Here is a 25,887-nt window from a genome sequence, read left to right on the forward strand (position 1 = left end):
ACCGAGCGACCGCTACGGTCGCAGGTTCGAATCCTGCCTCGGGCATTGATGTGTGTGATGTCCTTAGGTTAGTTAGGCTTAATTAATTCTAAGTTCTAGGTGACTGATGACTTCAGAAGTTGAGCCGCATAGTGCTCAGAGACATGTAAACATTCCTCCCGCTTTCCACACCGAAAGAAAACATAAAATGTATTACAATGCTAAGTACCCGCTGCCATGGACTTCACTGTGGTCTGCATCGTATTTATGTACATATATATGTTCCAAATCTGTGTGATAAATGCTGAAAGAAAACCAGAGGCTTCGCATCACATTTTAGTCATATGAAGACGCCCACGATTGTTCCATTCGCTGTGACAACTTTTATTTATTGACAGATTCACATTTAGATTTTTCGCATTACTTGTTTCAACAGTGTCAAGCTGACATTTTCCGATGTGCTACACGGACCTGAAGTCGATTGTGTGATGAGGTAGTAAATTTAAAGCTGACTGCGTCAGGAAATAAGGATTGTTACAACACGTGGGACAATGCCTCTGACAATGATATATCAGGAATTGGAGGACAGCGAGGACTCTTAATTTAATCATAAGTAATTTTGGTTGGATTAAAAATATTGTACTGCTTTGTACACTAAATTTTGACTGACACAGCTTTACCTTATGGTAATTTTATTCATATGTTTTACCAAAATCCATGTTTTCCACAAGCCATAATCTCATGAGATGAGACCTGCTGCTACAAGTTATGACGGAAATAGTTGTCACCATGGCCACACCACTATATTGCCTGCGTCATGTTTTGGGCGAAAATCCAATTGCGTGAGATATAAAAGTTCCCATCTATTTCGGAACACTTCATGTGTAGGTTCAAATACGATATAAATGCTTTAACTTTGTCTATACTACACAACGATTGACAGGTCAAGCACTGGTTGGTTGGTTGGTGAGTTGATATGGGGGATGGGAACAAACAGCAACGTCATCGGTCCCATCAGATTAGAGAAGGGTGGGGAAGGAAGGGGGCCGCGCCCTTTCAAAGGAGCCTTTCCGCCATTTGCCTGGAGCGGTTTATGAAAATCTGGAAAAATTTAAATGAGAATGGCCGGACGCGTGTTTTAACCGACGTCCTCTCGAATGTGAGTCCAGTGTGTCATCCTCAGCGCCACCTCACTCGGTGGTCACTAACTGTATTTATGTTCAATAAATACAAGTGATTAATCACGAGACTGTTTTTTACTAACGAAGTCAAGAACGTGTCTGAAATATAGAGCAGTCGAATCAGATTACTTAGAAAGTTAACACAAGTAGTACCGGACTCCGCCGTATCCCTAGTAATACCATGTGGGCCATTTTTGACCCACAGTAGGAAAACACCATGTTATTTGAGTTTGGGTAGTGTTCTGAGTATCGACATTTTGACAATACCTTCAGGAAGTCTCTAAATTATAACTAAAGGATAATTTGGTCTCTATCATTAATTGTAGACAGTCAAACATAAATTTTCAGAAGAAAGCTTTTTTTATTTGAAAATTTACAGAACAATTCCACAGTCTCTCATCAATCATCATCCAATCAAGTAAGTAAAACAATGTTACGATGTTTTTCTTTATAAAAAGACAAACAGAATCAAAACATATTGTTTATGTGAGTACTAATAGCATTTTTACTTTTACAAATAAGGCAAGTACCGTGTATTTTTGAAAGATTCAAAAACGCAGCAGGTGATTAAAATACCCAGGGTATCTTCTTGTTTATTGTAATCAAGGAAGTCAAACATAATAACAAACAATTTGAGTTTGTAATTATAAACACTTGGCAATATTTAGGAACAAAGACTTGACAGAATTGCCTAAGCTGTGATGGTCTCACAGTTCGGACATTCAAATAGAGTTTTTGCTTGGCAGCTTTTGCACACATACTTGTTGCATTTGAAGCATGCGTTTGATGTTTTATTTCCTTTTGTTATTTTGTTGCTTGCAGGAAGCCTGAAGTTGGATGGGTGACCGTCCGGCCTGCCGAGCACTGTTGACAAGCTGGGTGCACTCAGTCCTTGTGACACCAATTGAGGAGCTACTTCATTGGGAAGTAGCGGCTCTGGTCAGGTAAACTGACAACGCTGGGAGAGCGGTGTATTTACGACGTGCCCCTCCATATCCGCGTCCAATGACATGTGGACTGAGAATGACACGGTTCCGGACTGAGTATAGATTGATTAATGTAAAGTTTGGGGTTGTGCCTTTAGTGTGACCTGAGTAGCGCGATAGGTGTTTGTGTAATAAAATGTTCCGTTGTTGTTGTTCGGATGATTAACGAAATGAGAGGAACGGACAAGGCACAGACACACAGTTCTCGCCTACGATAGGGCACATGGTGTCACTGATATTAACGCCGTTACCAAAACTATCATCACCAATGTCCATTCTCCTCAAAACAAGAGACACTGCGAATGAATTTGGGTCTTGAGACAGAATAGTGCGACGCAGTGTGGTGATCGACAGCTGTAATCTGTCACCTCTCTTACACTTGGCATGTCGCACCAAATAGTCACTGGAATCGTGTAAATGGAAGACTGATGTCAGTAAACACTTCCGGGCTAAGTTGCCGTGGTCGATCTGTAGAACTTCTTCTCCCTGACGTTTCGTTCTCAACTACGGAGAACATCTTCCGAGGTGAGTCAACGACTGGCTGCTAGGAGCTGGGGCCGCCGCTTATGTGGATATCGTAGGGGGCGCCACCGCACGTCACGTGGCGTCGATGTGCAGCGGTGGCGCCCCCTACGATATCCATATAAGCGGCGGCCCCAACTCCTACCAGCCAGTCGTTGACTCACCTCGGAAGATGTTCTCCGTAGTTGAGAACGAAACGCCAGGGAGAAAAAGTTCTACAGATCGACCACGGCAACTTAGCCCGGAAGTGTTTACTGACGAAGACGCCGGCCGTGAAAGCCTACATGGAATGAAAGACTGATAGTTCCTTGTTTGGTGGTAAATTCTGAGTTAATGCCAGCCCACGACCAACTTATACAGCTAGGGGAAGTGGACTCAGTTGTCCCTAGTCAATAAAACCAAATCATAATAATACAAGATGAGCGACTGCAATCCTCGCTGCTTGAGCAAAATGATAAATACGCTGACGGAAAAAAATTTGTAAAACGAAATTTGATGGACGTGTTACTACATCTCCAAGATGACGTCTATTAAAATTTCACGACACTCACATAAGTGGGGATAGTAGTGCGACTGTAAGAATGTAAAAGAGGTTTGCTTTAAAGACACGATGTAAGGTCATGAGCGTTAGCTACTTTTGAGACTGGACGCGGTGAGCTGAAGTTAGTCAAGAACGCCTTTTAGGTGACATAGACGCCATTATCATCATCTCACAGAGTTTTTAACGAGTCGTGTAATTGGGCTACGAGACATGGCAGAAAGACAGCCCTGCATACGATTGCTGGCAGCGATGGTCGCCAGAAATTTTGGTCGTAAGAAGAATAGGCTCCGGATGGCCATTTGACACTGCCGATAAGGAAGACCACCGTGTTCGGCGTCTACCTCTAGCGCTTCGTATACCTACAACAGAAATTTGAGCAGCTGTCGGCATCACAGTGACACATAGAACTGTTACAAGTGGGTTACTTCAACGACAGCTCCAAGCCAGACGCTCTGTGGCGTGCAGTGCAGTGGCCACAAACCAACGCCATTTTCGACTTCACTGGTGTCAAACGAAAGCTAATTGGAGGGCGTGGTGGAGGACTATTGTTTTTTTCTGATGAAAGTTGGTTCTGCCTTGGTGCTACTGATTGCCATGTGCTGGTTAGGAGGAGGCCAGTTCAGGGTCTATAACCAACCTGTCTGCGAACAAGACACACTGGACCTACACCTGGAGTTGTGGTACGAGGTACGATTTCGTATGACAGCAGGAACACTCTCGTGGTTATCTTATCTAATTATTTGTTCGTCAATGTGGTGCTTCGACCTATTCTGTTGCCATTCATGGACAGTATTCCAGGGGGTATTTCCCAACAGGGTAACGCTCACCCACATACAACGCAAGTTGTAGCCTAATATGCTTAAAGAATATCAACATATTACCTTGGCCTGCTCTGTCACCATATCAGTCTCCAATCCAGCACATATGGGGCATCATCGGACGACAACTGCAGCGTCGTTCACAACCAGCATCTAATGTTCAAATGAGTGTGAAATCTTATGGGACTTAACTCATAAGGTCATCAGTCCCTAAGCTTACACACTACTTAGCCTAAATTATCCTAAGGACAAACACACACGCCCATGCCGGGATTAGCCGCACAGTCCCGGACTGCAGCGCCCTAGACCGCTCGGCTAATCCCGCGCGGCACAACCAACATCAAATGTCCCTGTATTGGCAGACCAAGTGTAACAGGCATGGAACTCAATCCCACAGACTGATATCCGGCATCTGTACACAAATGATGCACGTCTGTATGTTTTCATTTAACATCCTGGCGCCGGCCGGAGTGGCCGAGCGGTTCTAGGCGCTTCAGTTTGGGACCGCGCGACCACTACGGTCGCAGGTTCGAATCCTGACTCGGGGATGGATGTGTGTGATGTCCTTCGGTTTGTTAGGTTTAAGTAGTTCTAAGCTCTAGGGGACTGATGACCTCAGAATTTAAGTCCCATAGTGCTCAGAGCTATTTTTGAACATCCTGGCGGCTACATCGATTGTTAATGTATCAACATTTCACATTTTCAATGGCTTATCTCTGGCTTATATTAACCGGTAATCTTGCAATGTTAATCACGTATGTAACCTACGCAAACGTGTTCCCGAAATTCCACTACCCAACATTAATCTTTTTTGGGGTTGCAGTTTTTTCCGTCAAAGTAAGTAATCCTTGTACTTGGTCACTGTGCACGAGGACAACGGCGACAAAGCGAAATTTCCAAACTGGATATACAACAAAAAAAAATGGCTCTGAGCACTATGGGACTTAACATCTGTGGTCATAACTCCCCTAGAACTTAGAACTACTTAAACCTAACAAACCTGAGGACATCACACACATCCATGTCCGAGGCAGGATTCAAACCTGCGACCGTAGCAGTCGCGCAGTTCCGGACTGAAGCGCCTAGAACCGCTCGGCCACCTCGGCCGGCGGATATCCAACAGGTTTTATTTATTTTTAACGGACTGCCTAACCAGGAAACTTTGTTGGGCAAGGAGATGGATCTTCAAATTTTGGTCCGTGTATAACAGGGGTTCACTTGCTCTGTATGCTTCAAGAAATTAAAAAAAAAAAATTGACAAAGAGTAAAGTTGTCTGGGACAAATCGGACGAGTTAAGAATTTCAGTTATCTCGGTGGAGTCATCCAGGAGAATGGATTAGAAGAAGAAGCAATTAATGTCAGGATTAGGAAGTTAGATCAAGCATACCAACTGACAAAGAATGCCTATAACAAAATGTCTGTGAGTATAGGGGCCAAGTTCCGACATTATAATACAGTTGTAAGACCTGAGGGCTTATATGCGTCCGAAACTTTGAGCATGAATAGACAAGGTGAGCGGCTGGAAATGCGAGAGTGTAGGATATTAAGGAAAATCCTAGGTAATACACTCCTGGAAATTGAAATAAGAACACCGTGAATTCATTGTCCCAGGAAGGGGAAACTTTATTGACACATTCCTGGGGTCAGATACATCACATGATCACACTGACAGAACCACAGGCACATAGACACAGGCAACAGAGCATGCACAATGTCGGCACTAGTACAGTGTATATCCACCTTTTGCAGCAATGCAGGCTGCTATTCTCCCATGGAGACGATCGTAGAGATGCTGGATGTAGTCCTGTGGAACGGCTTGCCATGCCATTTCCACCTGGCGCCTCAGTTGGACCAGCGTTCGTGCTGGACGTGCAGACCGCGTGAGACGACGCTTCATCCAGTCCCAAACATGCTCAATGGGGGACAGATCCGGAGATCTTGCTGGCCAGGGTAGTTGACTTACACCTTCTAGAGCACGTTGGGTGGCACGGGATACATGCGGACGTGCATTGTCCTATTGGAACAGCAAGTTCCCTTGCCGGTCTAGGAATGGTAGAACGATGGGTTCGATGACGGTTTGGATGTACCGTGCACTATTCAGTGTCCCCTCGACGATCACCAGTGGTGTACGGCCAGTGTAGGAGATAGCTCCCCACACCATGATGCCGGGTGTTGGCCCTGTGTGCCTCGGTCGTATGCAGTCCTGATTGTGGCGCTCACCTGCACGGCGCCAAACACGCATACGACCATCATTGGCACCAAGGCAGAAGCGACTCTCATCGCTGAAGACGACACGTCTCCATTCGTCCCTCCATTCACGCCTGTCGCGACACCACTGGAGGCGGGCTGCACGATGTTGGGGCGTGAGCGCAAGACGGCCTAACGGTGTGCGGGACCGTAGCCCAGCTTCATGGAGACGGTTGCGAATGGTCCTCGCCGATACCCCAGGAGCAACAGTGTCCCTAATTTGCTGGGAAGTGGCGGTGTGGTCCCCTACGGCACTGCGTAGGATCCTACGGTCTTGGCGTGCATCCGTGCGTCGCTGCGGTCCGGTCCCAGGTCGACGGGCACGTGCACCTTCCGCCGACCACTGGCGACAACATCGATGTACTGTGGAGACCTCACGCCCCACGTGTTGAGCAATTCGGCGGTACTTCCATCCGGCCTCCCGCATGCCCACTATACGCCCTCGCTCAAAGTCCGTCAACTGCACATACGGTTCACGTCCACGCTGTCGCGGCATGCTACCAGTGTTAAAGACTGCGATGGAGCTCCGTATGCCACGGCAAACTGGCTGACACTGACGGCGGCGGTGCACAAATGCTGCGCAGCTAGCGCCATTCGACGGCCAACACCGCGGTTCCTGGTGTGTCCGCTGTGCCGTGCGTGTGATCATTGCTTGTACAGCCCTCTCGCAGTGTCCGGAGCAAGTATGGTGGGTCTGACACACCGGTGTCAATGTGTTCTTTTTTCCATTTCCAGGAGTGTAGATGGGTTGATGGACAATGGCAAATGAGGACTTGTACAGCAAGACAGAACCTATCACAGCATTCATTAAAAAGAGACGATTGTTATTTTACGGTCATCTCATGAGGATGGACGGTGACAGACTAACTAAAAGAATATGGAGTTTCATTCAATCTATCAAAACAAGGCCAAGATGGTTCGAAGACTGTGAAAAAGATCTTAGGCAGATTGGTGTCTGAGAAAGAGAAATTCCTGACAGGAACAAATTTAAAAGATTGGTGAACAATTTTTTTTTTTTTTTTTTTTTTTTTTTTTTTTTTTTTTTTTTTTTTTTTTTGATCATCAGTCTACTGACTGGTTTGATGCGGCCCGCCACGAATTCCTTTCCTGTGCTAACTTCTTCATCTCAGAGTAGCACTTGCAACCTACGTCCTCGATTATTTGTTTGACGTTTTCCAATCTCTGTCTTCCTCTACAGTTTTTGCCCTCTACAGCTCCCTCTAGTACCATGGAAGTCATTCCCTCATGTCTTAGCAGATGTCCTATCATCCTGTCCCTTCTCCTTATCAGTGTTTTCCACATATTCCTTTCCTCTCCGATTCTGCGTAGAACCTCCTCATTCCTTACCTTATCAGTCCACCTAATTTTCAACATTCGTCTATAGCACCACATCTCAAATGCTTCGATTCTCTTCTGTTCCAGTTTTCCCACAGTCCATGTTTCACTACCATACAATGCTGTACTCCAGACGTACATCCTCAGAAATTTCTTCCTCAAATTAAGGCCGGTATTTGATGTTATTAGACTTCTCTTGCCCAGAAATGCCTTTTTTGCCATAGCGAGTCTGCTTTTGATGTCCTCCTTGCTCCGTCCGTCATTGGTTATTTTACTGCCTAGGTAGCAGAATTCCTTAACTTCATTGACTTCGTGACCATCAATCCTGATGTTAAGTTTCTGGCTGTTCTCATTTCTACTGCTTCTCATTACCTTCGTCTTTCTCCGATTTACTCTCAAACCATACTGTGTACTCATTAGACTGTTCATTCCGTTCAGCAGATCATTTAATTCTTCTTCACTTTCACTCAGGATAGCAATGTCATCAGCGAATCGTATCATTGATATCCTTTCACCTTGTATTTTAATTCCACTGCTGAACCTTTCTTTTATTTCCATCATTGCTTCCTCGATGTACAGATTGAAGAGTAGGGGCGAAAGGCTACAGCCTTGTCTTACACTCTTCTTAATACGAGCACTTCGTTCTTGATCGTCCACTCTTATTATTCCCTCTTGGTTGTTGTACATATTGTATATGAGCCGTCTCTCCCTATAGCTTACCCCTACTTTTTTTCAGAATCTCGAACAGCTTGCACCATTTTATATTGTCGAACGCTTTTTCCCGGTTGACAAATCCTATGAAAGTGTCCTGATTTTTCTTTAGCCTCGCTTCCATTATTAGCCGTAACGTCAGAATTGCCTCTCTCGTCACCTTTACTTTTCCTAAAGCCAAACTGATCGTCACCTAGCGCATTCTCAATTTTCTTTTCCATTCTTCTGTATATTATTCTTGTAACCAGCTTCGATGCATGAGCTGTTAAGATGATTGTGCGATAATTCTCGCACTTGTCAGCTCTTGCCGTCTTCGGAATTGTGTGGATGATGCTTTTCCGAAAGTCAGATGGTATGTCGCCAGAGTCATATATTCCACACACCAACGTGAATAGTCGTTTTGTTGCCACTTCCCCCAATGATTTTAGAAATTCTGATGGAATGTTATCTATCCCTTCTGCCTTATTTGACCGTAAGTCCTCCAAAGTTCTTTTACATTCCGATTCTAATACTGGATCTCCTATCTCTTCTAAATCGACTCCTGTTTCTTCTTCTATCACATCAGACAAATCTTCACCCTCATAGAGGCTTTCAATGTATTCTTTCCACCTATCTGCTCTCTCCTCTGCATTTAACAGTGGTATTCCCGTTGTACTCTTAATGTTACCACCGTTGCTTTTAATGTCACCAAAGGTTGTTTTGACTTTCCTGTATGCTGAGTCTGTCCTTCCGACAATCATATCTTTTTCGATGTCTTCACATTTTTCCTGCAGCCATTTCGTCTTAGCTTACCTGCACTTCCTATTTATTTCATTCCTCAGCGACTTGTATTTCTGTATTCCTGATTTTCCTGGAACATGTTTGTACTTCCTCCTTTCATCAATCAACTGAAGTATTTCTTCTGTTACCCATGGTTTCTTCGCAGCTACCTTCTATGTACCTATGTTTTCCTTCACAACTTCTGTGATGGCCCTTTTTAGAGATGTCCATTCCTCTTCAACTGTACTGCCTACTGCGCTATTCCTTATTGCTGTATCTATAGCGTTAGAGAACTTCAAACGTATCTCGTCATTCCTTAGTACTTCTGTATCCCACTTCTTTCCGTATTGATTCTTCCTGACTAACGTCTTGAACTTCAGCCTACTCTTCATCACTACTATATTGTGATCTGAGTCTATATCTGCTCCTGGGTACGCCTTACAATCCATTATCTGATTTCGGAATCTCTGTCTGACCATGATGTAATCTAATTGAAATCTTCCCGTATCTCCCGGCTTTTTCCAAGTATACCTCCTCCTCTTGTGATTCTTGAACAGGGTATTCGCTATTACTAGCTGAAACTTGTTACAGAACGCAATTAGTCTTTCTCCTCTTTCATTCCTTGTCCCAAGCCCATATTCTCCTGTAACCTTTTCTTCTACTCCTTCCCCTACAACTGCATTCCAGTCGCCCACGACTATTAGATTTTCGTCCCCCTTTACATATTGCATTACTCTTTCAATATCCTCATACACTTTCTCTATCTGTTCATCTTCAGCTTGCGACGTCGGCATATATACCTCAACTATCGTTGTCGGTGTTGGTCTGCTGTCGATTCTGATTAGAACAACCTGGTCACTGAACTGTTCACAGTAACTCACCCTCTGCCCTACCTTCCTATTCATAACGAATCCTACACCTGTTATACCATTTTCTGCTGCTATTGATATTACCCGATACTCATCTGACCAGAAATCCTTGTCTTCCTTCCACTTCACTTCACTGACCCCTACTATATCTAGATTGAGCCTTTGCATTTCCCTTTCCACATTTTCTAGTTTCCATACCACGTTCAAGCTTCTGACATTCCACGCCCCGACTCGTAGAACGTTATCCTTTCGTTGATTATTCAATCTTTTTCTCATGGTAACCTCCCCCTTGGCAGTCCCCTCCCGGAGATCCGAATGGGGGACTATTCCGGAATCTTTTGCCAATGGAGAGATCATCATGACACATCTTCAATTACAGGCCACATGTCCTGTGGATCCACGTTACGTGTCTTTAATGCAGTGGTTTCCATTGCCTTCTGCATCCTCATGTCGTTGATCATTGCTGATTCTTCCGCCTTTAGGGGCAATTTCCCACCCCTAGGACAAGAGAATGCCCTGAATCTCTATCCGCTCCTCCGCCCTCTTTGACAAGGCCGTTGGCAGAATTAGGCCGACTTCTTATGCCGGAAGTCTTCGGCCGCCAATGCTGATAATTCATCAAAATTTAGGCAGTGGCGGGGATCGAACCCGGGACCGAAGACGTTTTGATTATGAATCAAAGACGCTACCCCTATACCAAGGTTATAAAATGGTGTTAACGTCCAAAACAAGGCGAGGACCATTATCCGAAGAGCATAAACAAGCAATTCTTGATGGGCTCAGAAGATACTGGCAGGCAGTCAAAGCTGGAACAAGAACAAGACCTAGACACTAAAATGAATTTGGTTATTACCATACAGTCCATAGAGGCTCAACTCGATAATAAAAAAAATTTGTCTGAATACTGAGTTTAACTGACCAAGGATGACGCTAACTCTGAGAGAAACCAAAGCTAATCTTGAAAAGTGCATGGAGAATAAAACGGAAATGCCCTTATTTGTGAAGCTCGCGTATTCAATCTTATACAGCGCAGTATAGCAGTTCTCAATAAATCACATCAGGAACCCAAGTTGCGTATTTGAAACGCAGAGCTAACCAAATTACTCAGTACATTGATCGTAGTACCGCGCATTACGATCATACATTTCCTGAAAAACGGGATTGCGTGTGGAACAGCATCAGGCGGTCACCAATACGCGATACCTCAAAATTACCTCTCCAGACGGTAGACGACCGCTGACTGTCTTACTACCTTGCTCCTTCTCGGCTCCTCGACTCAAAAAAACCCTCCATGGAGGGGACAGCTCTACGCTGTTGCTAGAGTGACAGGTGAGTTCTTGGAAAATTCACTGAAAATCAGCGCAGAGCTCACGTAACTTCTCTGCTTTCGCATACAAGACGTAAGTTTTTGAACATGAATTAGCGTTTAAGGCTAACCATTGCTGAGGCCTAATACCTAAGAACAATGCCAAGAGCAATGCAATTACATTGGCTAAAGCAACTGACTTTTCAGTGCTGGTCGGCTGGTGCTACGTTTTTTTCTTCTTTGATATTCGCGTTATACACTCCTGGAAATTGAAATAAGAACACCGTGAATTCATTGTCCCAGGAAGGGGAAACTTTATTGACACATTCCTGGGGTCAGATACATCACATGATCACACTGACAGAACCACAGGCACATAGACACAGGCAACAGAGCATGCACAATGTCGGCACTAGTACAGTGTATATCCACCTTTCGCAGCAATGCAGGCTGCTGTTCTCCCATGGAGACGATCGTAGAGATGCTGGATGCAGTCCTGTGGAACGGCTTGCCATGCCATTTCCACCTGGCGCCTCAGCTGGACCAGCGTTCGTGCTGGACGTGCAGACCGCGTGACACGACGCTTCATCCAGTCCCAAACATGCTCAATGGAGGACAAATCCGGAGATCTTGCTCGCCAGGGTAGTTGACTTACACCTTCTAGAGCACGTTGGGTGGCACGGGATACACGCGGACGGGCATTGTCCTGTTGGAACAGCAAGTTCCCTTGCCGGTCTAGGAATGGTAGAACTATGGGTTCGATGATGGTTTGGATGTACCGTGCACTATTCAGTGTCCCCTCGACGATCACCAGTGGTGTACGGCCAGTGTAGGAGATCGCTCCCCACACCATGATGCCGGGTGTTGGCCCTGTGTGCCTCGGTCGTATGCAGTCCTGATCGTGGCACTCACCTGCACGGCGCCAAACACGCATACGACCATCATTGGCACCAAGGCAGAAGCGACTCTCATCGCTGAAGACGACACGTCTCCATTCGTCCCTCCATTCACGCCTGTCGCGACACCACTGGAGGCGGGCTGCACGATGTTGGGGGGTGAGCGGAAGACGGCCTAACGGTGTGCGGGACCGTAGCCCAGCTTCATGGAGACGGTTGCGAATGGTCCTCGCCGATACCCCAGGAGCAACAATGTCCCTAATTTACTGGGAAGTGGCGGTGCGGTTCCCTACGGCACTGCGTAGGATCCTACGGTCTTGGCGTGCATCCGTGCGTCGCTGCGGTCCGGTACCAGGTCGACGGGCACGTGCACCTTCCGCCGACCACAGGCGACAACATCGATGTACTGTGGAGACCTCACGCCCCACGTGTTGAGCAATTCGGCGGTACGTCCACCCGGCCTCCCGCATGCCCACTATACGCCCTCGCTCAAAGTCCGTCAACTGCACATACGGTTCACGTCCACGCTGTCGCGGCATGCTACCAGTGTTAAAGACTGCGATGGAGCTCCGTATGCCACGGCAAACTGGCTGACACTGACGGCGGCGGTGCACAAATGCTGCGCAGCTAGCGCCATTCGACGGCCAACACCGCGGTTCCTGGTGTGTCCGTTGTGCCGTGCGTGTGATCATTGCTTGTACAGCCCTCTCGCAGTGTCCGGAGCAAGTATGGTGGGTCTGACACACCGGTGTCAATGTGTTCTTTTTTCCATTTCCAGGAGTGTAGGTAAAAAATGTCGTGCTCAGTTATTCTCTGGGAACTGTATGTGGCCGCGGCTATAGCTATAGGAGGCCCCAGCTCAGCTTTCAATAACCGTGCAGCGGGTCTCTATCCGGTTTCCGTGTAAACTACACGTATCCCCCAAAGAAGGCGCTCATCACCCAGTGAGATTCAAAAAATGCCTTATACCGACAAAAGGGGCCATAGAGACGTTTCCGGCCGACACACCACCCTAGTGCAGAGGAAAAAGGCGTCCCAAGCATACAGCCCCGGTATTCTCAATAAAGTAACCACTAAAAGTGTCAGTAAATGAATTAACGCCGCATAGCGATGTTTGATAGTAACGGCACATGACAAAAGTTAACGGTTGCCTATTCATAGAACACTAACCTGTAGCTCTAGTCTGGCGAATATTCTACGTCCAATTCAGTTGGCACTTCGTGTCTAGTGGATCTCTCAAATAAATAGAACATAGTTTTTATGTCTTTAAGAAATTACTTTGAAAAAGCTGAGCACACATTTTGAAATTACATATAACTAGTTTCCAGTTCCGCCCCATGACCGTTGCAAAACATCAGTTATTTATACAGTAAGATATTCTGTGCAACAGAACCTTTGAATGGAAATGTATCTACGAAATACATTTTACTTCTCACGAAACGAAATTAGCTTTTTCAATCAACGTTATAGCTGTTATTTCTCAACCGGTACGACCGAGTTGCGAAATATTTCTCCTGCAAACGCATCCAACACTCGATTAATCTGTTTAAATATTAAGCCCATAAAACGAATATCTGATGAAAGTGAACTGATGAGGACGCACCTGTGCTTTGGGCATAAAGGCCGGGCAAGCGCATTGGGTGTTTGCTGAGCTAACACCGCCAGTAGCTCCGAGTGACATGTCGCTCGTCAATCGGGGCAGGTACAATTTAAAATGCAGATTAGGCTACTCGATTACACAGGGATTACATGGATGCCACTGTGATCGGGTAGAAGCATCGCGGCAGAACACAAACGCGCAATCGATAGAATCGGATCGGCATCAATTTTTACGCCTTGTTTCAACGAACAGGATGTGAAATGGCACTGTGTACTACAATTTAGAACCATTGCAGTGGTGAATGAAGGGGTTTTGCTTTCTGATCTTTCAGGCTGGTAGAAGGAGGGGAAGAAAACGGGGATGTGTTCCCTGAAATTCAAATATTGAACGTTGCTATAGACACAATTAGTAATGTCATAATCTGCATTTACATGATTATTCTGTTATTCATACGCATATGTCTGATAGCGGGTTCATAATACCACCTTCGGATTATTTCTCTACAGCTCCAGTCTCGTAAAGTACGTGAGGAAAATAAACATCTAACGCATCACGAGCTTCACGAGCTGTGATTTCTCTTGTTTTATCGTGATGATCATTTCTCACTAGGTACATGAAAATCAGCAAAATATTTTGACGTTCGGAGGAGGAAGTTTATGATTTTAGTTTCGTGAACAGATCTCGCCGCAACGAAAAGCCCCCTTTGATTTAATGGTTCCTACCGAAACGAATTTATCATACTGGTGACACTATCGCCACAGTTTCGCCACAAGAAAAAATGTGTCACCCTTCGTTTAACTTTCTCAGTTCCTCTGTAGTCTTTTCCGGTAAGGATTCAATACCATCCAGAAACACTCAAAAGGAGACGGACAAGCTTTACGTAAGCAGTGTCCGTAGTAGATCTCTTGCTCCTCCTAGATGTTCTAGCAATGAAGCACAGTGTTTGGATCGCCTTTCCCACACATTTTCAGAGTGGTGATTATAATTTAATTGTTCTCGACTGTAATTAATAGTTGTCCAGCTGGCTAGATAACTTTTAAATTCGTGTCTTTTATCATGTAACCGAAATTTAACGGAACGTTTTAGCACTCGCTTGGACAACTTCACACTTTTTGTCAATTGCCACTTTACGCATCACAAAGATATTTTTTCTACGTTACTTTCAAATTCTTTTTGATCTTCTTATGACTTTACTAGATGACAAAAGGCATTGTCTGCGAACAATCTAATAGGGCTGCTCAGATTGCCTCCGAAATCGTTGACATAGAACAATAGCAGTGGACCTACAATGCTTCTTTCGAGGATTTAGGATAGAACTTCGGTTTTACTAGATACGAAAGTACGGTCCTGCCGTTTTGTTCCAGGTTGTGCCTTTATTGTGATCTGAGTATCAAAGTGCTTGTATTGACTACTTTTGCATTGTTTCTTTGGGGAAGAGTTGCTATGGATGGTTATAGAAATGAAATTCCCCCCTCCATGAACAATGAACAGTGACAGTTAAGGCTGCTTGCGTGCCACGACGATACAGGTAGCCGTACCGTATGTACTGGAGAGACCAGACAAAACCTTAGTTTCTGAATAGGAGCAACAATCTTTTCAGTAGCCGCAGGGACAACAGTATTGATAATTGACCAATCTGGTCTTTTAATATCAGCCAACAACGCCTTGCTGTGCTGTGCTGGTACTATGATCGGCTAAAAGCAAGGGAAACTACAGCTGTTAATTTCGTCCACAGGATATGAAGCTCTACTGTGTGGATTAATAATGATCCCATCCCCTTGGGTACAGTATTTTTTGGGTCATCAGCCTTCTGATTGGCTTGATGCAGCCCACCACGAATTTCTCTCCTGTGCCAAACTCTTCACCTCAATATTACGGAGGTAAAAGAGTCCCCCATTTGAATCTTCGGGTGGGTCTACACAGGAAGACGTCGTTAGCAGGAAAAACGAAATAGGCACTCCATGGGGAGGAGAATGAAATGTTAGATTCCTTGATCGAATACATAGGTTGTATAATTGAGAAAGGGACGTGGGTAGGTCGAAGTTAGATATAGTGAGAAATAATTAAATGCGGGGCGGAGGAATGGGACTGCTAGTCAAATGAGTACCGTATTATAAATACAAAATCAAATAGGAGTAAAGCGGGAATAGGTTTATAAACGGGCAGGAAAACAGGAAAAAGAATAACCTACAATGAACAGCATTGTCGTAGTCAAGAGAGACAAAGAAACCAATATCCGCCACAATAGTACAAGTTTATATGGAAAGCAGCGCCGCAGATGATGGAGAGATTGGAGAACATGTATGATGGGATAAAAGAATTTAATCAGGTAGTTAAGAGATACGAAAATTTAATCGTGATGGGAGACTAGGTAGTAGGAAAAGGGAGAGAAGGAAAAATAGTAGGAGAATATGGCCTGAGAGGAAGGAAAGAGGACGACGCGTGCTGTAACAAAATTATACCATTGATTGGCGACTCCATGGCGCGTTGTGTGCACAACGACCAAATAGTGGATAGAATTGGAAGGAAAATCAGCATTGGCCGTATTTTGTTGTTCTGTTGTGAACAAAATCGATTTTCGGTCACTTAGTAATCATCCTCAGTGCTGTAATATACAATTAACTGAGTTTATGTGGTCGCTCTAAGCTTGTGGATATAGCTTGATACCAGTGCCTACCAATTTTAATTGTGTATTACAGCGCTGAGGATGGTCACTAAGTGACCGAAAATCGATTTTGCTGACAATAAAAATAAAAATAAAATAAAAAATAAAAAAATACGGCCAATGCTGATTTTCCTTCCAAAATTATACCACCTGGTAGAATTTTTCACAGTACATAATTTAATTATTGCTGATAGCTGGTTTAACAATCATGAAAATGGATTGACGCGTAGCGTCTGCATCGCGACTACGTAAGTAACAGGCGGAAGAAGGCAGCGAACTACATACGTAGCACTATGGGACTTAACTTCTGAGGTCATCAGTCCACTAGAACTTAGTACTACTTAAACCTAACTAACCTAAGGTCATCACACACATCCATGTCCGAGGCAGGATTCGAACCTGGGACCGTAGCGGTCAAGCGGTTCCAGACTGAAGCGCCTAGAACCGCACGGCCACACCGGCCGGCGTAGGGACGAGGAGAATTGCTTTGTGGAGCCTAGATTCAGTTCCTATCCCAAACGTGATCATGTTCGGGCGTGGATACAAGGTACTCTGAATAGATGTGAAGATTTTTATAGAATAATAGTTAAAACTTGACAGCGAAGTACAGTAAAGTGGACGCGAACGTGTAAGAAAGACGAACAAGTTAAATTCAGATTTCAATAGGCAAACGGCGCTTTTGATTAACCAAAATCAACGTGGCGTGTTGTGCAATGAGTGGTCGCAAACAGAACAGCGGTAGTGGTCAAATAGTCCACTATTTGAACGAGCATTCGGTTACAGACAATCCGTTTGGTAGTACTTTTGGCAGCGGGTTCGGTTGGTTACTACAATGTGGTTGTTATGGGCGTCTGTGATTGCGTGTGAGTGTTGAAGCTAGAACTTGAGATTTGTTGCACCCGTTCGATTCGTGCAACGCTACTGGTTCTACTATAATTTTTCCAGTAGAGTGCAATCATTCTTTTTAACAGGGAAGCCCGCCGCGCGGGGTAGCCAGGCGGTTCGTGGCGCCTTGTTACGGTTCTCGCGGCTGCCCTCCTCGGAGGTTGGAATCCTCCATCGGGCATGGGTATGTGTGTTGTCCTTACACAAAGTTAGTTTAGTTAGATTAAGTAGTGCGTAAGCCAAGGACCGATGACCTCGGCAGTCTGCTCCCATAGTACTTACCACAAATTTAAAAAATGAAAAAAAGGGGCAAGCCGTGTGGAGCGGACTGCTGAAGAAGAAATCAGCTCAGGGTGAGTGAACATATTTTCTATAGGACGAAAAACAAATGATCACGCCGTTACAGGTTCTACCCGTTTAAGAGACCTGGAGATATTGGAAGGTCAGATTGATTACTAAATGGTTATATAAATATTTCGTAATTATGTTTTACAGTGTAAGAATATTCCAGGGGCAGATATGGACTGGCCAAAATTTATTGCTTATGAACTACGGCTGCAACTGAAAAAATCGCAAAAAGATAGGAAATGGACCTTAGAGAAATTGTAGAAATTCGAGATTGTTGAGAGTTTGGCTTTGAGCACTATGGGACTTAACTTCTGAGGTCATCAGTCCCCTAGAACTTAGAACTACTTAAACCTATCTAACCTAAGGACATCACACACATCCATGCCCGAGGCAGGATTTGAACCTGCGACTATAGCGGTCGCGCGGTTCCAGACTGTAGCGCCTAGAACCGCTCGGCTACCATGGCCGGCTGTTGAGAGTTTATGAGGAACCATTAGGCGAGGTTGAATTAAACAGTGGAAAGGTATAAACTGGAAGACGAATGGGTAGCTATAACAGATGAAATGGGGAAGGCAGCAGAGGATCAAACAGATAAAAAGACAAGGCGTAATAGAAATCCGTATATAACACGGGGCATATTGAATTTAATTAAAAAATAGTTCAAATGGCTCCGAGCACTATGGGAACTAACATCTGAGATCATCGGTCCCCTAGAACTTAGAACTACTTAAACCTAACTAACCTAAGGACATCACACACGTTCATGCCCGAGGCAGGATTCGAACCTTCGAAATTTAATTAACAAAAAAAAGAAAATGTCAAAATGTAGGAAATGAAGCAGGTGTAAGTGAATACAGACATCTAAAAATGAGACTGACACAAAATGCAGTATATAAACTACAGACAAGCAATAGCCAGGAAAGCTTTTCTGGCAATGAGCAATTTGTTAACGTCTAAATCAAATTTAGTGTAAGGAAGTCTTTTCTGTCTGTATTTGTTTTGTGTCTAACTCTGTATGGAAGTGAAAAGTGGACGATAAACATTTCATACAAGAAGATATCAAACGGTCTGAAGTGCTGTGCTGTAGACGAATGCTGAAGATTATAAAGTTAGATCGAGAAAGTAGATGAGAAAGTAATGAATTGAATTGGGGAAAAAATTAATTTAAGACACAACGTGACGAAAAGAAGGGTTCGGTTGATAGAGCACATCCAAATGCATCAAGGTGTCAGTTCGGTCATGGAAAGAAGTGGCTGAGGGTATTGGGGGAAGGAATTAAAATTGTAGATGGAAACCAATACTTGAATGGAGGTGGCAAGTTCAAATGGATGTTGGTGGCCGTAGTTACGCAGAGATGAAGAGGCTGGGATGGCTAAGAGAGAGCTGCATCAACGCAGTCTTCGGACTGAAGATCACAACAACAGCAACAGAAATGAAAGGAGCGGACATGATGAAACAGGATAAAAATTACTAGGAAATGTCACGTTTCCCACAGAGAAGTATGAATGTAATCGCATAGCAGAGACGACACTTCAAATTCGGCAAGAAGCCGATTTACTGTCGTCCAGCTGTTTAGGAAACATTGCAACCTATTCAGAAGCATGGCTTTAAAATTGTAAACAAATCAGAGTTAACACTTTAGGTCAGGGGCTTTCGTAAATAATGCAATGGTAAATTTATAGACAAAATGAGACAACCTCCTCTATGAAGACAATTAAAAAGGAGTATTTTTTTCTGATGAGATCTCAATGGAAAGTTCTTTCGTTGTGCGATCAGTTCAAAGTCCACTGATAAATTTCTTTGAATTATGCATTAAACAAAATGCAGGTTTGTGTGAAATTGTTCACTTCTTTTTAAATAAACTGTACTTTAAGTCTTATTTTTAATAGATCCTGCACAACATCTACTTAAAGGATAATAGAGGGGCAATTTTTGTGGGCTTTCTGGTAACATATCATTAGAAAAAGTGACCCTTTCTTCCATCTACTCGTCCGTTTTTTTGGTTGATGAATATAGAGAATGCGTTCCTAGTTTCATTGCAGATGATTTCTCTTGCCACCGATCGAGTATTGTCTAGTAAAATGTGTAAAACAGCCATTGTTTTACCTGGAGGATCAGGAAAATAATACGTGCCAGTTAACAGTAAGAATGAAGGCGATGGGAGAAGAAACGCAACATGTTTTCTCCAAGAATTTCTAATAACGATGGGATTGTCTGATTCAGTTATTTCACTTACAGGATAGTACTATTGTAATAATGTTGGAGTATCAATATATTATTTTTTAGCTGACTCCTGGTTAAGTAATTGTAACTTGCCTTGTAATATTAAACCGAGTATAACATTAAAGGAAATCAAAAAGAAACCAACTACTTGCTGATGTGTAATCGCTTTTCTTTCCGTAGTCTTTGGACAGGTCCAATGCCGTCCACTATGTTTTCTTGATTTTCGATCTTTTCTTAATCCGTACATAACTAATACCTGCTAGTTCTGCTTTACATATTCAAAGGTCTTTTAGTATTCCGCGTATAATGATACGTCAAATTAACTTTTCTAGGTTCCTAAGCGCACTCCTGTCAACTTTCACGTTAGATTTTTCCACAGAATTATTCCTTTTCTTATTCGTTTAATACACTTTCTTTTCCTACAACTTGTATCTCATAAGTAGTTTTGGTGAAATTCGATGAATTGTAGGGAAATTTTCACTGTTGCGTGGAATGTTTCCTGCTATGGTTTTGTTCAAATTTTGAAACAAGAAGCTCAGTTGTAAAGGTTGGTTACAGTTCAACCTTCGTTGCTTGAGTCAATTTTGTATGGAAAACTATTCACCGCATGGGTACATAACTTTATAGGAATAATGTTCAGAGTGTTTTCTTGTTTCATAGTGTGATTTGCAGTTAGGCGGCGGTACTGGTACGGCGACATAGAGCTGAAGCACAAGGATCAATGTGCAAACAGTTGCGGACAGTCAACATCGGTCCAGACAAGGTCAGCAAGGCTTAACTCGTAAAGCTGTTTTATCAAGACAACAGCAACATTACTGCTGCTCTTCGGGAGTATCGGCACATAAAGGAATACAGAGAGATCATCTATCCAATGCGGGACTGAGGAACATGTTTTGGATGTTAAAATTAACGGGCAATTTGGGAAATGCTGCTGAGAGAGGTCGACGGCCAATTGCACCACAAGTTATTGAAGAAGTTACTGATGCCATGGCCGGCCGCAATGGCCGAGTGGTTCTAGGCGCTTCAGTTTGGAACCGAGCGACCGCTAAGGCCGCAGGTCGAATCCTGCCTCGGGCATGGATATGTGTGATGTCCTTAGGTTACGAAGGTTTAATTAGTTCTAAGTTCTAGGGGACTGATGACCTTAGATGTTAAGTGGTGCTCAGAGCCATTTGAACCATTTTGAACTGATGCCATGGTTGAGAATGATGGACGCAAAGTGCTATCTTCAAGCAATGCACGAGATTTGTTATGAAAGCTGAACATTTCATGCTCCACCGTTCGAAAAGTGCTGCGAGTAATTGTGAAATGGTATCTCTAGTTTGATTCCACACAGTCGCGGACGTAGATCGTGGTCAAATTGAGTAATGTTTGTCACTTAGAACGTAAACATTTTATGCATTTTACAAGTGTTACCTCGTCGCGTGGAAATTAAATTGTGCTTCTTTAATGGTTTATTCTTTATATGTCTTCCATGTGTCCTTACAAATGCTTTCACGCAGTTTTGTTGTCCTACAGCCACTCTTTTTTCATGGGGGCCCTCTCAAATAGCGGAAGTTTAATTGTAGCCATCCTGTACGTTGGGAGATCTTTCTAACGTGATCTGTCTTTCCCGTACTGCAGAAATGGATAGAGACAAGAATCGTGCCAACTGACTGCGGTCAAGGTGTAAACGGAACTGAGGAAACTAAGAGTGTCTCTTCGCCACAACCCACGGGCGTTTTATAGCGATAAAAAAATGGAAAATTAAATGTGCTTGTACTGCAGATTTTCCGTATTCTGGACACAGAAATGTTTGCCTTTAAGAGGTGTGTGATAAAATCCGTAATATCATAATAGATGGTCGCTGTGCTACGAGGTGGTTGAAATGGAAAGCATGCAACTAAAGGGGAGAGTTAAACAGTAAATGAAGTTCAGTGTGTGGAGAATGTGAGTGCTACGCCTGTCGATTGGAATTCGAAACGATCGTTTGGCCCATGTCGACGTGCTTGGAAACAGACGAGATTGAATGCGACTCTTTTTTGAGACACGCATGGTATCTGCTTTTTTCGAAGAGGAAAATAGTGACCAAAAACTGTTCGTGCATAATGACAATGTACAAAGTCCGTATGATTGGCTCCAAATACACTCAGGAATACTGAAAACACGTACCCAGAGAGAAGAAAGGTAAAAACGCGAACCTTTGCAAGTCAGTACCTTGAGATCCTATATGGAAACGATCCCAGTTTGGTGCCAATGTGCATGCCCATAGATCCTGCACTGGCTCTTAACTCGGGCAGGGGATCCTACTTAAACGGCCCATAGTGGACGACTAATACAAGTGACTGTCACACGCCGACTCGGGGAGCACTTCAGGAGGCACAGAATTCTAGTTACACATATGAGACGACATTTCTCGAAGTAAAGCCAGTTTTACAAGGGTCTCATCATAGCACGAAATCCACAGGCTTGTCGACATGCCGTGTGGCTAGCCAGATCGGTCGTTCGGAGTGTTCCATGAGATAATGTTGGGAGCAGTGGATACGACGAGAAGCACTCATTCCACTGTAGAAGCAAATGTACGGGTGCCAGCTGTACCACAAACGATTTCCAGATGGCTTGCGGATGCGAATTTGCAATCCAGGCGCTAGTGTCGTGTAGTGCCGTTAACACAGAGACATCAGCGGCTCCGTCTACAGTAACGCCAATCCAAAACGACGTATACTATCACAGATTGGCAAAACGTGGTGTTTAGCAATGAATCTCGATTCGTTTAGGGCGCGAGTAGTATCCGCCTGCGGAGCGCTGCATTTCCACCCACGTTGTCGCGCTCCGCAACGCGCACACAGTTGACGTAATGGTCTGGGGGAGGGGTGGGGTGGGGTGGGGTGGGGGAGGGGGTTGGGGGAGTTTCGGGGGGGGGGGGGGCATGGCCTACGATTGCCGGTCCACTCTACTTGTGGCAGTGGAACCTTAGCGGGCCAGTGTTATGCTGATATCCTTCAAGCCCATGTGGGATCTTTCCTACATGGTCTACCAAGGGAAATTTTCCATTAAGATAATGATCGTCCGCATACAGCTCGAGTTTCACGTTTCGACTTTTCCATGGAAAACTTGCTCCCTGCACTTGCCCCGTATAGAGGATGCGCGGGACTAGCTGAAACCTCAGATACCGCCGTGTAACTCAGTACATGATTTGGAGGTGTCTGTTCAAGATTTTTGGGACAACGTTTAATCGATTGGATGCCGAACCGTATTGCGGCATGTTTTGGAGGGAAGGGACCCAACGCGTTATTGATGTTGCCTTGTATTTGTTTACTTGTATTCATTCTATTTGTTTACATGTATTGATTTTGGAATCAAGCGAATCATCTATATCATGGTGTCTAATAAATTTCACTTCTATTCCATCTCCCCTCTTGGTGGGCTGTTTTTAATGTTCCTAAGTGTAGTTCCCCATGCACTTATTCCCCAAATATGACCGAGTATGTTTCATAAAAATTAGCTGGAGGGAAACAGTGTCACCAAGTAGATACATATCGGTGGATAAGGTGCGAAGCTGAAAGACCCTCCAGGTTAGACGAGCGCGCTAACGCGCTGCTTCCTGGACTCGGGTAGACGCGCCGGCCCCGGATCGAATACGCCCGGCAGATTAACGACGAGGGCCGGTGTGCCGACCAGCCTGGATGTGGTTTTTAGGCGGTTTTCCACATGTTGTTGTTGTTGTGGTCTTCAGTCCTGAGACTGGTTTGATGCAGCTCTCCATGCTACTCTATCCTGTGCAAGCTTTTTCATCTCCCAGTACCTACTGCAACCTACATCCTTCTGAATCTGCTTAGTGTATTCATCTCTTGGTCTCCCTCTACGATTTTTACCCTCCACGCTCCCACTCCTTTACTACTTTAAGTGCCTCATTTCCTAATCTAATTCCCTCAGCATCACCTGACTTAATTAGACTACATTCCATTATCCTTGTTTTGCTTTTGTTGATGTTCATCTTATATCCTCCTTTCAAGACACTGTCCATTCCATTCAACTGCTCTTCCAAGTCCTTTGCTGTCTCTGACAGAATTACAATGTCATCGGCGAACCTCAAAGTTTTTATTTCTACTCCATGAATTTTAATACCTACTCCGAATTTTTCTTTTGTTTCCTTTACTGCTTGTTCAATATACAGATTGAACAACATCGGGGAGAGGCTACAACCCTGTCTTACTCCCTTCCCAACCACTGCTTCCCTTTCATGTCCCTCGACTCTTATAACTGCCATCTGGTTTCTGTACAAATTGTAAATAGCCTTTCGCTCCCTGTATTTTACCCCTGCCACCTGTAGAATTTTAAAGAGAGTATTCCAGTCAACATTGTCAAAAGCTTTCTCTAAGTCTACAAATGCTAGAAACGTAGGTTTGCCTTTCCTTAATCTTTCTTCTAAGATAAGTCGTAAGGTCAGTATTGCCTCACGTGTTCCCGTGTTTCTACGGAATCCAAACTGATCTTCCCCGAGGTTGGCTTCTACTAGTTTTTCCATTCGTCTGTAAAGAATTCGTGTTAGTATTTTGCAGCTGTGACTTATTAAGCTGATAGTTCGGTAATTTTCACATCTGTCAACACCTGCTTTCTTTGGGATTGGAATTATTATATTCTTCTTGAAGTCTGTGGGTATTTCGCCTGTTTCATACATCTTGCTCACCAGATGGTAGAGTTTTGTCAGGACTGGCTCTCCCACGGCCGTCAGTAGTTCCAATGGAATATTGTCTACTCCGGGGGCCTTGTTTCGACTCAGGTCTTTCAGTGCTCTGTCAAACTCTTCACGCAGTATCATATCTCCCATTTCATCTTCATCTACATCCTCTTCCATTTCCATAATATTGTCCTCAAGTACATCGCCCTTGTTTTCCACATACCCTAGGTGAATACCGGGCTGGTCTCCACGTCCCGCCTCAGTTACACGGCTCACAGACATCTGAACACTTTCGCACTCTTCCGTGGATTACACTAGTCGCAGACAGTTGGGGTACACTAATTCCTTCCCGGGTGGTAAGGATGGCGGCAGGAAGGGCACCTGACCACCCCTTTAACTAACATTGCCACATCCGTTTAACCATGCTAACCCTGCGTATCCGTGGGAAACCAAGCACAAGGAAAAGAAATAAAGAAAGATGGTGCGAAGCTGAAAACAGAACTTTAGCTGAGAGGACAAAAATTAAAACGAATCTCGCTGGGCTAAATGTTTTGAGACTCATGGAGACCATATTTGGAAACAGTTGTTTTGTTTGTACAAAAAAGTCTATTTATTTGAATGACACCGTAAGCTGTTGAGATCGTAATATCGGTGGACAGTTCTGGATTCCTAGGATATTTGCTGACACTATGGCGATCGTTCTTACTATGCGTCACACAACAAATTCACAGACAGTGAAGGAGCTATATGTGTAAGTAATATGTAACATAAATCTGTAGACTGCAGTGTACAAGAGTCCAACAGTGCCTTTTAATCCACATCACTTTTCAGAGGAGTTGGATGATAAACTAATTTCGGCAGCTCCTTCACTTAGAACACTATTAACAGCGCTGCAGCGCACTATGTTCGACCGGTTACTGCTCGCCTGCTGAAGGACAGACGCAACCGCTATTGTCCGGCCTCACACGACACTGCTCTGCAACGCACTCGCCCCGTGGCTGTAGTTCAGACTCCCTATAACTGAGTAACTGGGCATGACTGGTCTCCGCTGTCGTCTCACCTCACTTCGCCGTACTGCAAAATCCGAAATCCAACAGCCTCTCACCCCCTCCCTCTCGTTTAACACAAAGGTAACATTTCCATGAAAGCTTCTGAGGCACAGTTTATTTCAATAGTATGTGGAAAATAAAATAATATCCAGTACAACTACATAAACAGAGACTTACTCCAAACAGTAAGTTTACTCTGCTTACCAATAACAGGAAACTACGTACACTTTATATAATTAGTATCCCTAAAATCTAGGAGGCGACTATTTGTGTAAAGAAAATATACGAAGCACATTATACATTCGC

The sequence above is a fragment of the Schistocerca serialis genome, chromosome 1 (genome assembly GCF_023864345.2).
Source record: "Schistocerca serialis cubense isolate TAMUIC-IGC-003099 chromosome 1, iqSchSeri2.2, whole genome shotgun sequence".
Classification (NCBI taxonomy): domain Eukaryota; kingdom Metazoa; phylum Arthropoda; class Insecta; order Orthoptera; family Acrididae; genus Schistocerca; species Schistocerca serialis.